This window comes from Ursus maritimus, unplaced genomic scaffold (assembly GCF_017311325.1).
Source record: "Ursus maritimus isolate PB19 unplaced genomic scaffold, ASM1731132v1 scaffold_9, whole genome shotgun sequence".
NCBI lineage: Eukaryota > Metazoa > Chordata > Mammalia > Carnivora > Ursidae > Ursus > Ursus maritimus.
Genome location: NW_024427107.1, coordinates 41651795 through 41667564, shown reverse-complemented (window position 1 = coordinate 41667564; position 15770 = coordinate 41651795).

The following is a 15770-nucleotide window of genomic DNA, read 5'->3' as shown; positions in this document are numbered from 1 at the left end:
AGTAGGCCCTTTGCAGAGTTAGTTTCCTTCTCATATTTGACCATGAAATGGTTTAAACAAGGGAACTTGTACCGACCATTAAAAAAGTTTTTGTTTTTCCTAAGTGGTTTTGCTCTCTCAATCTAAACCTGTTGCTTGTTTGGTTCAGAGAACTACAAACTGTCCAAGAAAGGGTGAGAATGATAATAAATGCTAATATAAAATGCTAAGTAAAGAAAAAAAAAAGACTTGGCCAGGAGAAGTAATTTAAAATGCACATTTGCTTTGGATGCACTGTTGTTCTGTTAAGGCTGTATATATTTGTTTATTTAAGGTGACCGAAAGTGCAAAGAGGAAGTGGATAGCATGCAATTCATCCTAATGTGCAAACGTTATATGCACTCAAATGTTATAATTTCTAATATTTTTAAAGTTTATATTCGAGTTGTACAAAGTTAAGCATTAATCAGATATTTCATTCTTTCATAATGTTATCATTTTCTTAAATATTATTACAAAATTTTAAGTCTGTCTAATGGAGAGTTTTTTTAAACTGTCTACCTCACTATAATACAAGTATTTACAACACGAAAGTTACCAGAGGTCGATTTTATATTCAGAACATTTTTTACAGTACACTTTTCCTGGATGATACTCAATCTAATACTGTATTATTAAACTCATTTCCCCCCTCAATCACTCAGCCTGGTTTATATGGATCTATTTAGAAAAACCCTTTTCTTAAGGAACGACTGCCCATGGTACTTTGGTCCACTATGGGACTGGATGTCTGAAAAGGCACTGATGATTTAAATGTCCAGCCCCTAGAGCCTTGCACTTTTTTCTTCATAACTCTTCCATGAGTCTTCATGAAATTTTCGTTCACCAGGTGAAAGCCAAATCCTTGTCAACTATCAGGGCAGTGTTGATAAGCCTGTAACTCATTCCAGCATCTCAAGACCCCAAGTAAGCATTGGATTATTTTCTTGGTTTCTTTAATATTGAAAAAAAGCTGTAAATTACTTAAGCCAACCTGGCTGTCCGTAACTCCTGTTTACATGGATGGCATAAAGCAAGCAGAAGATAGGCACTCTTTCTCTCTTTGTTCCCGGGCTGTAAATTAGGCTTGTACCAGCCTGAGCCCTCACGGTATGTCAGGTACAATGATGTGCATGCATTATTTCATGTAAACCCCTCAGAAGCTCCAAGATGTAGGTATTATTTTTATCCCCACTTCACAGATGAGGAAACTGAGGTGCGGAGAGGTTAAGTAACCTGCCGGTGGTCATCCAGCCAGGGCGTGGTACTTCGGTTTTAAACCTAGTTCTTTCAGACTCTAGGGCCTGAGACATTAACCACCATGCAGTTCTGCTCCAGCATCATCTACCTGCCCTCCATTTGGTGCCTAAATGTCAGCATGGGGCATTTGCAATCAGTCACAATTATGGGGGTCGGTGAGCTGTCACAGGGGCCGCCAGCATTGCTTATGATTTTGGAACATGTGACTGCTGGGATGTGGGATGCTGAAATATGGGTGCGGATTGCAAAGCTCAGTGGGTCCTTCGCTTGGGCTTGCCTCAGGAAACCCATAGTTTCGGGTTGTTGCTGGGCTTCTGTAGAGTCTCTGCAGTTTTCTGGAACTGCCTGGGTGTGGTTTTGTGAGTTTGGGTTCTCAAAATAATGGTCAATTTACAAATAGGTTATGTTTCAAAAGACTGGTTGTAAGCGGTCTGTGTAGAACTGAGAAACATTTTCCTATGGAAACAATGTTGGTTTGAGTTTCCAGGTCATTTCGTATAAGCTTTATTTACCCAAATGGAAATTTTTAATAAAGCAACTTTGACTTCTGGGGGTTGGGAACAGATAATCACCTGGGAAAGAAAAAAAGAGGCTCTTGCTCTTCTCTTTCCTGGTTCGAGGCAGTATTTGAAACAGTTGAGAATTCTTTGCATTTTTCCATCACTCTTTCTATATCCCTCACCCAATTCCCCAGCCTCCCAACTGCCCCGGGGAATCCCAGCCCACACTGTCATATGTCCCCACTCCAGAGATTTCCCTTTTCTGCATAAATATTTCCATCCCCAAAGTTATTTGCCTCTCTTCCCTCCATCAGAAAGTTTATTCCTTCACTTAGATGGTAGAAGAAACACAATCTGATAGAATTACGTGAAGATGTAAATATCTCCTAGCTCCTTAACCTTGGAGACATTTGCATTTTAAGGAAAGAATCTTGGTTAACTCAGCTTTCTTGTGAGAGATGTGAAAGACAATATGGAAGCCTCAACACTCCAGCCACACGCAATCTGGGGAGTTGAATATGAGCTCGGCACTAATGATACAGGGCGAGTGGAGAGCCTTGCCAAAGTGAATTTTTTGATGTCCCCAGAGTATATTTTGAAGAGACTATTTATAGCTGACTTGTCTTAAAAATTAATATCCAATGTATTAAAGCAATACATTTAATAACTTAGTTGTTTTTTTCTAAAGCACTTAAGTTTCATGAATGTAGGCCCCATAATTTGTTGCCCTTGATTTTGCTCGTTGCCGTGTTCTCAGCATCCAAAATAATGCCCAACACACAGCACACGCTCAGTATATGCTGAATGAATAATTTTACAAATCCTATTTTGCTTATTAATCTAATAATTTTAGCAAGCACTTTGAAGGGAGCCTTAGATTTATGTCTCTTCACCTCAGGTTGAATGGCTCAACCTCCTTTAATCAATTCTGGCTATAAACCTAGTTAATAAACTTCCTTTAAATAGTGTAGACTGCTTTTATCAATTTAATATATTCAATTCTCTTTTAAAGCCCTTCACATTTCTCTAACAGGAAAAACCTTCCTATGTAAACCACTCCAAGTAAAGCTAATAAATTAAACTTCTTAAGATGATTCTTAAGTTCCAATAAGCATTTCAATACTGTTGATGTCATTTAGCTTAACACCAAGAATCTAAAATTCATTACTCAGTTACACATTTAAATTGATTTCAGAAGGCTAACCTGTGAGGTACCTTAATAAACAACACTTTTTAAAGTTTGCAAACGTTTTATATACCAAATATATACAGATTGTCTCAATGATTTAAAAAACCCTACTTCTGAACTTAGTACAACAGTGCTAATGATTTAGAGTCAATTTACTTAATCTTTGTACTCTATTCGGAAACTTCCTTGGGTTAAAAACACTAACCCTCTCCTGAAAATTACAGTGTCACATGCAAGGTGGAGAGAGCATTTCAGCAGACTGGCTGCAAATCTGCCATAGGCTCCAGCCGAGAAAGGGGATGGGTTCTCCCTGGGCTCTGACTGCATGCCAACTCCCTTTTAACACCCACTGTTAAATGTGAACCCCAAACTCCTATATTTTATGACTTGGTCTCTCTTGGTTTCAAGATAGGTCATTAACTAATTATTCCTCTTGATTGGAGTAAATTGAATTCCACACTCCTCATTAAGATTATAGCTAACTTTCCTCACTGATTAATTGGATTTCACATTTATTTAATGATCTTAGGACACGTCTTTGTTTTCACCTTTGGCTTTGAAATGACTTTCCCATCAGGGTGCCTGAGCAGCTCAGTCAGTTAAACGTCTGACTCTTGGTTTTCGGCTGGGGTCATGATCTCAGGGTTGTGAGATGGAGCCCCCAAATTGGGCTCCAGGCTCAGCGAGGAGTCTGGTTGGGATTCTCTCTCTCCCTCTTCCTCAGCCCCTCCCCCTGCTCATGCTCTCTCTCTCTCTCCCTCTCTCAAATAAATAAAATAAAATCTTAAAAAAAAAATAAAATTACTGCCACTTTACTGAATTATTCTGCCCTTACAAAATTCTTCCACAACCTCTTCCAACTTTATTCTCAAACTCTGGTAATCAGAATTCTGCCTTTTTTCCCCTGGAGTCTGCCTCCATGGAAGAGCCACAGCTCTTACAGATATTAAAATGGTGGCTGATGGAAACTGCACATCCTTTGCTCTGGTCTAGTTCTGTGGTCACAGCACTAAAACTGTGTTAATGAAAACACAGTCCCTATGCTTGAGGAGTTCACAGGAATATTATTATTATTACTATTATCTTATGAGGTAATCTTTATGAAAACTTTAGTTTTCTGCTTGACAGACGAGAAAACTGAGGCTGAGCCAGGGTCAGTCACTTGCTTGGAAGGAGTTAGGACGTAATCTGGTGGAATCCAGAGCGCGTTCTCATCTGCTCACTCATTTGGCAGGTAACTCCTAAGTCGCCATAGCATGGCAGGCATTGTGTGAGGCCCCAGGACATTTTCCACATCGAACTAGAGATGAAGGAAGTTCCAAAATTGAGTTCTAGGACTAAAGGCAGGCTGCTCTATTTACCTATATTCTGCATTTTTATAGCTTACTCTTTTCCTTTCCAACTCACAAATTCCCTGAAAGCTTCATCCACCTTTCTCCATTAATTGTTGAGGAAGCAGGGAGAATAGGATTCAGCTTTGAGGGATGGGAAAACACTTATAGCCATGGATTCTCTACCACACAGACATTCAAAATTATAAAGGATGTAACGCTAACCCTTCCAAGAAGTCCAAACTTATTAGGAACAAAATGTGTTTGATTTAAAAGGTTTAATAAATATTTGTTATGTATTAGTGTCATCTCTGACTAAAGGCAGAATTCACCAGATGGAACTGAGAATGATCGATCACGTGAATGGAAATTAGAACCTCTTGATGCAACTTTGTTTTTGAAAATTCGTATTTCCAAGTGATTATTCTTTTACTTCTATTGGGAGTCCTTAATCATGATAATGACTCAGTAGCAAGAATGTGAGGCTAGTTAGTATACTTGTTCACCTCAAAACAGCTAGGAAACCAATAGTATGTGTCCAGGGACTTTTTAAAACAAGTTTAACAGGATAATTTACTCTTGACCTAGGGCAACGACCAAATGGGGTGACATTTGTGATGCGATTTGGCCATCGGCATCTTCATGTTTGGTTGTCCCTCTTCAGAACAGAGAGAATCTTCTGTCTCTGTCCAGAAGACCTGATGATTTCCTCGTGAATGCCAACTGACTTACACCAGCCAGTTGTGTCCTAAACTTTCTCTCTCCCTCTTTTTTTTTTTTTAAATTCTTGACTTGATCTTGACTTTGAATTTTTGTAAGTTCTCAGGAAATGATGGGTTCCAATTTGTTGGAAGAAAGGGGCAGCTGGACAGAGAAAGGTCTTCCCTTCTTTCCTTCGAAACTAATATAGTCATTTCCACAGGGGAGTATTTACCTATCTATGTTGAGATAGTCTGAACAGTCTTGGAGTTTCAGTTTTAATTTGGAGACTTGCCTTACCTCCAGTGTTATACCTAAAATATCCGATGAGTTGAGCAAACCTGGAGGTAATGAGCTTCTGAGGTATATTAGTATTTTTGCCCTTACTAGTGGCTGATATTTATTGGACACCACTAGCATTCAAATTATGGTAGAAGATTTAAATTTATTCAAGACCCTTGGTTAGAAGGCTCAGTTCATAGTTTATTCCCACCAGAAAGAATTTTTAATGTTGCTTACTTTAAAATTGCTGTCCAGGGCAAATGGACATTGACCTTATGAGAATGTTTGGTTTAGGCTTGAACAAAACTGCATATATTCATTCTAGATTTCGACTCTTGCCAAAACCCGACGGCTGAAGTTCGTTGGGAATGGGTTGCCGGTGAGCGAGAACGTCTGCCATTGCAGTGAACAAATGGTTCTTCAAAATAAATAGATAATAATATCATTAAAAAACCATTTTCTGATTTCTAAAGATTACTTGTATTAATTGGAAAGTGACTTCTTAGCCCGCACACTGGTATTTGTTGCTGCCTAGCTGTCAGTGGGAGCACCCAGAATTGAGCATTGGGATGGCATAGTGGTTGAAAACCCATTTGAGGCATGATCTGAACAACCACTGTATCTTAGAATTCCTCCAAATCTTTGAATTTGGGCTATTTGTCCAGCAGCAGGATACAGGGACAGGCAGATCTGGCCCCTTCTTATCAGGGTCTCCCAGCCTCTTGATGTGACCCAGGCTGGAGGCGCTTCCCTTACAATCATGTTTCCTGAGTCTGTGTAGGTCCACCCTTGTTCTCTAGCAGCGAAGTAGCAAGGAATTTGTATCTTCCCTAGAAATTCAAGAATGTGAGGGAGACATCATTAGGGTAGGAATTTTGCTCATGCTTGCTGGAATGTTGGTGGCTTTTGTGGTTGGTGGAGAGATTTGATTCTCTGCTAGTGATATAATGTTATAGACAATGGTGGGGGTAATGGTGGTTGTAGTGTTAGTCATTTTAACCATTAGTAATTAGAGATAAAGTTTTGACGATAAAAGATGGTTGTATCGCTTAGGCCTTTGTTCACTTTTATTTAACAGAAACCTCCAGGTTAAGAGTAGCTTAAATTTAAAAAGTTTAGTTTTCACACACAGAAAGAAAAGGTTCAGTGATAAGCAGTCTAGGGCTTAATAAGGGTTCCATAGTGTCTTCAGAGCCCGAGATTCCTATCTTTCTGATCCACCATTCTAGTGCAAAGCTTTCATATTCAAAGTTACCTCCTGGTCCAAGATGGCAGCTGAAGTCCACCCATCACATCCCAGCAGCATGCCAAAAGAAAGAGGAAAGCCAGAATCGAAAACAAGGGCTTCACCCAGCTGGATCAGCTCCCTTTAAGCAGCCTTCCCAGAAGTCCCAAACAACATTTCTCTCAATTTTTCATTGGCCAGTGGAACATACCACACATGGCTTCCAAGGAGACTAGGAAATGTAGTCTTACTCAATAAAGCATATGCTCATTTTTTGGTTAGGCAATAAGTAGCTTAAGTTTTAAGGCATGGACCCAATCTCATCACTTTCACATCCTCTTCCCTAAAGGTGTCCTAACCCTGAGAGCTCCTTACAGAGAGTACAGTTAGCTGTAAGAAAAAACAAGTGTCCCTAAAGTGATGTGGAGAAGCACAGGCCCTCCAGTAAAAGATTGACTGGAGAATCAAGCTGAGGCTTGGAAGACAAGCCTTTTGCTCTCTCCCTCCAGAAAACGTCTGGATCTATAGAGCATACTCTGATATAGTGACTTCAGTGTAGAAACAAAAGTTAAACTGAAAGACGTATTAACTGAAAGGGCATATTAATGGAAGTGTTGACCAATAAGGCAAATGGTAACTTTGACCAAACAGATTAGGAACTCCTCCTCCTGGGAGAAGGTGGGAGGTAGAAGGTAGAAGATCCCTTCTGGACCTTAGTTTTCATATTGCAAGTGTTCTTGTTAGGCTCTATGTGTATCTAGTTAGATACTTACAGATGTATAAATAATCCCATTATTATATATGCAGAGAAATATTCTGTATCTTTATAGATTCCCTGTGTGTATATAATGTACTGCATAGTCTTGGGGCGCCTGGGTGGCATAGTCGTTAAGCGTCTGCCTTCGGCTCAGGGCGTGATCCCGGCGTTCTGGGACCGAGCCCCACATCAGGCTCCTCCGCTAGGAGCCTGCTTCTTCCTCTCCCACTCCCCCTGCTTGTGTTCCCTCTCTTGCTGGCTGTCTCTGTCAAATAAGTAAATAAAATCTTTAAAAATATATATACTGCATAGTCTTATAACTCTTGAGCTCTGCAACCAATGGGCCCGTAAGGATTAAGGTGTGCTGAGACATTGGGTCTGGGGCAGCCAAAGCCTATAGCAGCTCACTTCTACCCAAGAGCAGACTCTTCTGTTTGCTCCAATGTGGTCCACACTTTCAGTGTGAGCTCTGGCCCCCAAAATGCTATAAATTAGTTTATTCTAGGCAATTTCATGGTATGTATCACAAGAATATCACTTTCATTGCCATCTATCAGTGATGGAAAATAAGTAAAATCTCAAGTTGGTTGTAGGCATAAAACTGTACTTTACTCTGACTGAAATGAAGTGCTGACCTGGGCTCTTAATCAGTGGATAGAGGCAAGAACTAGTCAGGCTAACCACAGTGAAACCTCTTTAGCCTCCAGATCAAAGGTCTTTAATGAGATAGTTGAAAAGATCAGGCTACTCCAAGAAATTACAGTTGACTCTGGAACAATCCACTGGTCAGGGGTGCCGATGATTAACACATATTCTGTACGGTAGATGTATTTTCTACTGTATTCTTATAATAAAGTAAGTGAGACAAAAGAAAATGTTATTAAGAAAATCATAAGGAAGAGAAAATACATTTACAGTGCCATATTATCAGAAAAAATCCACATGTAAGTGGACCCACGCAGATCAGACCCATTATTTAAGAGTCAACTGAAGAGCATCATGGTATTTGTGACATTTTTCTGTGATAAAAAACAAAACCAAAAGCAATATTACACTATTTGGATGTTTCCAGTGGGGTTTTACGAGGCCATGCCCTTCAAATGGCCTCTCCTGCCTCACACCTTAAACATTCTACATTGGTCATTATTTAACACTGGTCTTTATTCCATAGATGGGCAAAATAGTGAACTACATGAATGCTAACAGGTGAGTTCCTTTCATGGACCAAGCCTTGAGTGCCCAATAACCTTATATATTATTTTGCTTCCTAAACGTAGACTATGGAACAAATATTTCTTACAAAAAGTATGCTCAGAAAGGCCTCAGAAACCAGTTCAGGCTCTGTGGATGTGGCGTGGTCTATGACCGGGTCATGGCACCAAATTACGCAGCTTTTGTGCAGAGTATGTGTGGCCTGAAGTGTGGACCATAGATAAAGATAAAATATAGAAATACACGCAGAGATATATTTAGCTCTCTTACAGAGATTTCTCAAGCTTAGCAAATGATCTAGTATGGGAAAGTTAATTATTGTTATCATTATTATTATTATTATAGTTTTTTGGGATAGATTTTTGAAAATACATTAATTTTTGACTGGTGATAGAAATGATAGTTCAAATGAGCCTCTAGTAAGGGACATCATTCATTCATTAAGGAGTTGTGAATATGGGGCATCTATCATTTGCCAGGTGCTGTGCTTGGCACTCAGAATATAGACTTAAATAGGAAAGTCTCTGTAAAAGGGAAGACTTGCTAAAATCTTTGCAGCCCAACATGGGAAGTATTATTAGAGATTTGAACATCATGCTGAGGAGGAGAAAGCAGAGCTCCTTCACACGTAAGTGACATTCCCTTGAGTTTTTAGTGAGCCATTCACCCTGATTGGTAATCTCTCAATTACCAATGATGAGGTCATTGCTAAGTTAGTGTGCAATGTGTGATTACAAAACTATTTTTTCTCTCTCCCTAAAATGAAATAGGCCTTTGAAGAATCAAAGTTTTGACGCACATCTTATTCACCTCACTGAGCAAACTCACCTGGACTCTATATTTTAGTAAGTTATCTTAAAGGTTACAGGGTGGGCCGTGTAATAAACCTTGCTGTGTTTTCTTGGGTAGAACAAACTCTGAGAACAGATATTCAGATGAGCCAATGCAGAGAATTCATCCTGGGGCCAAAAAAAAGGGGGGGGGTGAAGGGGGAAGTAGATGTGTCAATAGGGTCAAGTTCATCTGCATAACACAGAAAGCCCCAAATAACAGTGGCTCAAACTGGATACTTTATTCTCTTCTATAAAAAAAAAAAATTGGAATTTGACATTTCAGGATTGATATGGTGATTTCTTAGACATCAGGGAATTTTTCATCATTTAAGTGTGTTTTTATCTTCAAGTTTGCCACATAGTCCAGAGAGCTGCTGGAGCTCCTGTCATCTCATCCACGTTCCGGTAGGCAAGAAAGAGAAAGAAGGAAAGGCAAGAAGGGTGCATTCTTATCCCAGCAGTGCTAGTAATCTTTATGGAGCCTTCATGAAGTTTCACATACATAACACTTTAGCTTGTATCTCATTGACTAGAAATTAGTCACAAGGCTTCACCTGGCTGCAAGGGAGGGTGGGAAATGTAGTCTTTTGCCTGGGCACATAATTGATGGAAATAAAACTGAGGTTCTGTAATCATGGAAGGAGGGAAAACATGCATATTGGGAAGATACTGGCAGTCTCTGAGATAACAGGCATGAATATAGATTACCAGGTTGTAAGGTTTTTAAGAGGTGTGTTGGCCTAATGTAATATAAGTCATATATGAAAAACGCATAGCTAACATCATACTCAACTGTGGAAAACTGAGAGCTTTTCTCCTACAATTGGGAACAAGACAAGGATGTCCATTTTTACCACTTTTATTCAACATAGTACTGGAAATCCTAGTCACAGCAATCAGAAAAGAAAAAGAAATAAAAGAGATCCATATTGATAAGGAAGAAGTAAAATTTTCACTTTTTGCAGATGACGTGATCCTGTATATAGAAAACCTTGAAGACTCCACCAAAAAACTACTAGAACTGATCTATGAATTCAGTAAGGTCACAGGATATAAAATCAATACACAGAAATCTGTTGCATTTCTATACATGAATAATGAAGCAGCAGAAAGAGAAATTAAGAAAATAATAACATTTACAATTACACCAAAAATAATAAAATACCCAGGAATAAACTTAGCCAAGGCAGCGAAAGACCTGTTTAAAACACTGACTAAAGAAATTAAAGATGATACCAACAAATGGAAAGATATTCCATGCTTATGGATTGGAAGAACAAATGTTGTTAAAATGCCCATACTACTCAAAACAATCTACAGATTTAATGCAATCCCCACCGAAATAGCAACATTTTTTTCACAGAATGTTCTAGTTGGTATATCTGCATGTATAGCAATGCCAGATTTCAAGATATACTATGAAGCTATAGTTAGCAAAACAGTATGGTGCTGGCACAAAAACAGACACAGAGATCAACAGAACAGAATAGAGAGGCCATAATAAACCCATGATTACACGGTCAATTAATATTTGACAAAATAGGAAAGAACAGGCAATGGGAAAAAGACATTCTTTTCAACAAATGGTGCTGGGAAAACTGGAAAGCAACATGCAGAAGAATGAAACTGGACCACTTTCTTTCACCAAACACAAAAATAAACTCAAAATGGATTAAAGACCTAAATGTGAGACCTGAAACCATAAACATCCTAGAAGAGAGCACAGGCTGTCATTTCTTTTTCTTTTTCTTTTTCTTTTTAAACAAAGGTGTGTGAATATGTGTGTATTATTTTTTTAAAGATTTTATTTATTTTTTTGACAGAGAGACAGCCCGCGAGAGAGGGCACACAGCAGGGGGAGTGGGAGAGGAAGAAGCAGGCTCCCAGTGGAGCAGGGAGCTGGATGCTGGGCTCGATCCCAGGACTGTGGGATCATGCCCTGAGCTGGAGGCAGACACTTAACAACTGACAGGTTGTCATTTCTCTGACACAGCCATGGCGACATTTTTGTAGATATGTCTCCTGAGGCAAGCAAACATAAATGATTGAAACGACACCAAAATAAAAAGCTTCTGCACAGCAAAGTAAATAATCAACAAAACCAAAAGGCAACCTGCCGAATGAGAAGATATTTGCAAATGACATATTCAATACAGGGTTAGTATCCAAACTACATAAAGAACTTATACAACTTAATACCAAAAAACCACAAATAATCCAATTTAAAAATGGGCAGAAGATATGAATAGACACTTCTCCAAAGACAGACCTCAGATGGCCAATAGACACATGAAAAGATGCTCTACCTGCCAATCCTTGGGAAACTGCAGATCAAAACCACAGTGAGATCTCACCTCACACCTGTCAGAATGGCTAAGATCAAACACACAAGAAACAAGTGCTGGCAAGGATGTGAAGAAAAAGGAACCTTCGTGCACTGTTGGTGGGAATGTAGCCACTGTGGAAAGCACTGTGGAGGTTCCTCAAAAATTAAAAATAGAATTACCATACGATCCTATAATTCCACTACTGATTACTTACCCAAAGAATACAAAAACATCAGTTTGAAAAGATATATGCACCCATATGTTTATTGCAGCATTATTTACAATAGCCAAATTATGGAAACAGCTCAAGTATCCATGGATAGGTGGACAGATAAAGAAGATGTGGTATATATAATGGAATATTGCCCAGCCATAAAAAAGAATGAAATCTTGCCATTTGTAACAACACGGATGGATCTAGAGGGTTTAATGTTGAATGAAATAAGTCAGTCAGAGAGACAAATACCATATGATTTCACTCATATGTGAAATTTAAGAAATAAAACACATGAACAAAGAAGAAAGAGACAAACCAAAAAACAGACTCTGAACTACGGAGAATGAACTGGTGGTTGCCGGGCGGAGGGGGGAGGGAGGAGGGGATAGGTGAAACAGGTGAAGGGGATCAAAAGTATACTCTGATCAGCACTGAGTAACACGTAGAATTGCTGAATCACTACACTGAGTACCTGAAACTAATATAACTACACTTGAATTAAGATAATTAAAAAAATAAAAATAATAAGTAGAAAAACATAGAATAAAATAAAGGACAGTGTTGCGTAAATTCTCCCTAATAGTATGGGACATGTTAATGGGAATAGAGAAGCAGAGGAGCCAGCAACGTAGGGTGAGCTTTCTTGGGGCGCCTGGGTGGCTCACTCGGTTAAGCATCCAACTCTTGATCTCAGCTCAGGTCTGGATCTCAGGGTTGTGAGTTCAAGTCCCATGCTGGTGTTGGGCTCCATGCTGGGTGTGGTGTCTACTTAAAAAAAATGATATTGCTTTCTTGAATTATCTGGAAAATTATGACCTTATGAGGGGAGAAAGCGCTTGCCATACAGCAGATGAGGGTAGAGGGCTCACTTATGTGCCCTAAAGAGCAGCAGCAATTGGTTTCTCATGCACTGGACAGCGCTGGAAGGGTTAATGTGTGAGTGCTGACCCAGGGCTGGACGATGAAAACCAGTAGGCTGGGATATTATTTTTATTGTGTTGACACAGATGCATTTTCGTAAAGATTTATAAGAAACTTTTAATTTTTCAAAATACTCTGCCTCTTGCTTTTCGAATTCCATTTTACTTATGTATGTGTCATCTACACGACAGCCTCACTGGGGGAGAACAGCAACAAAAACGGTTTCTCTCTTCTTTGAGGTTTTACATTCACGTGGAACATTTTTACTGAGTCAATAAATCGTTGCTTACCAGTGAGGACTCCCCAGAGGCACCGATCTTCAGAAGATTTTTTGAAGTTTGGGCAAACCAGTAATCATCCATGAAGAGGGAGCAAACTGAATCTATTACCTTCCAAGAGAGGCAGGAGGCCTTGCATGATAATATCACCACTACCAGTAATCCTAAGAAACAGCAAGGGTTATAGACCACTTGCTCTGGGACATAAGCAATGCCTAGTGCTCCCCACACATTCTGGGCCTCCCCCATTTCCTCTTCTCTACTTGTACTATTCCCCACATACAGACAAGAACACTGAGGCTCAGAGAGGTTAAATAAAAATGCCTGCGGATACAGCCAGAAGAAAGAAAAAAAAAAAAGCAAAGCTGGGACCCGTACCAGGCAATCTGATCTGCCAGTCCACAGCAGTCTTAACCACTGTGTAATATTGTCTCACAAACATCCCCAGAATCTGCTCCATCTCTTATCACCGACAAAGCCTTGGATTTGCTGGGAGAGAAAAAATGCTTGAAATCTATCTGGGCTCCTCCAGTATCTGTTTTGACAGCCGAAATTAATTGTCCATTTTCTGAGCGCTTTTTGGCAGTGCTCTGTAATGACCCGAACTGCCATCCCCTTCCTTTTCAGCTTGGCAGGGCTCCCTGGTGTCGGGCTGATGGGGAGCGGGGTGGGCCGCGTGCGCTCCAGCCCTGGTGCCTGGCAGGGTTGCAGGCTTTGATGAGAAAGGAAGCGATTGTTCTCGCTCCCTGGAGTTGCTGAGACCCATGGTGGGCATTTTCGGACTCTGATTAGAACGAAAGCCTCACAAAGCTGATTAAACCAAATGTGATAATTGAGCGGAGCCTATCTCCCATCTTTGTGTTTGTCTTGCCAAAGTAAGAGGGACTGTCTTTCTCACACTCCACCTCGGCGCCCTCCCAGGGAGGGGAGAGCGCTCCTTCCTCTGCACTTTCCCGCAGTGCTGACCAGAAGAGGGAGCAGCTTCGGCAGGAAGGTGAGAAATGTACAGGCACCTGTCAGACGGGCACCCATCTGTAGGTGCGCGCATGCTTCTTGGACTAAAAACATTTGTCAAATTGAAAAATGCTACTGAGAACAGAAAATTATCAATTTTTTTTCTTATAGCTCTGAGCCCGTAAGTACCGTTTATGTTGAAGCATGCAGAAGCTCTCCCCAAAAGTGCATTAATAATGACTTGAGTGAGCCCTTAACATCTTTGATACTGTTATTGTCGAGATACGCGTGTGCGAGAGTTTGAACTGCAGGAGGCATGAGTCCTAAGTGCAGGGTACTTACAGGGTAAAGCGCAGAAGAGAGTCTGTGGATAAACACCATACTTTCCACCTCCCCTCTTTATTTTCTCTGTGCTTCTCTCTTGTAAATAATGTAGGATTCAAATAAATGGGGAGGTCAGTGTTTGGCTTTGGATAGGACTATTTTCTCCCCTGATTCTTCACCATGATTCCAGGCGAAGGTGACCTTCAAGTGAGGGTGAACTTCACGGTGGGTTTTAATTAGGAGGGGGAAATTGACTTGGAACTGTGAAGGGGAGGGGACTCTTCTAGGTGGGGACTGCCCGAAGAAGAAACGAGGAGGAAAATGAACAAAGAACAAAAGTCACCCGTGGCTGCTTGGCATCGGATGGAGCAAAGAATTTGGATCAGGTGGACTTTCAGCAAAGTGCAGGAGGAGGAGAATGAATTTGACACTAGAGACAGGGGAAGTGCTGGGAAGTATTGAGGCTGGAATAAAGAGAGAGGAGGTGATGGTGGCATGCTCAGATACCAGGGCAAGCGTGCAAAGCATGCTTTAGGGTTGGGGGTGGGTGTCTAGTAAGAAGGAAGGCCGCATGTACTGATTGGCTAGGGAAGGTCCCAGTTTACACCTGCCGAAACTATTACTAGCTCTCTTGTTGCCTGTCCAGGTGTCCGGCTCGGATGGTAAATTATACAGTCCCCTTGACCTTAGTTTACATATGGTTCATAGTCAAGGGATAAATCACATACTTAGCTACACATATGGAGGGGGAAGGATAGATTTTGGAGAGATTGCTATAAAACAAGCAAATAAACAAAGCAGGATGACTAGAACAGTGAAAAGTGACCTCACTGGTGATCTCCTGTCACAAGGGGACACGTGGGGGATCATAAGGGAGGACTGCATTACTCTGTATGATAGCAAGAGCCCCGGGGACAATGGGTATTTATTCACTGAAAGTGCTGAGCAAAAAATACGTACTTGTGAGGTGGAGGAAGTTGTGGCCAGACGGAGGAAGCAGAACCTGATGTGAAGGAGACATCAAAGCCCAACAGCGAGCTCCCAGAAGCAGAACGGATTTTCCAGGGAAAAGCTGCCTAGAAGAAGTGTGGAGGGCTCTGTGGATTCTCGCTCCTGGTGGGGCCAGAAACAGGGGGCAGAAGAGTAAATAGAGAGACGATGGTTTGGGGAATGAAAGAGACACACAGTAGGTAAAGCCTCAAGAACAGAGCCGCAGGGAAGAGGGCACTTGCGGTGCGTGTCCGGTGCCGTGCGAGGCGTGAGACGGAGCCAAGGGAGGCATGGAGGCAGCCCTCACAGCCTTCATGGTCTCAAACTCTGAGACAATCACCGGTAAGCAGTTACAAAATCCAAGGGATGAGGTTAGAGGAGTACAGTCCGGAAGGGCTCAATCCTGCTTCAAGGTGGGATGAAGGTCCTGTGGGGGAGGGGCCAAAGTGAGTG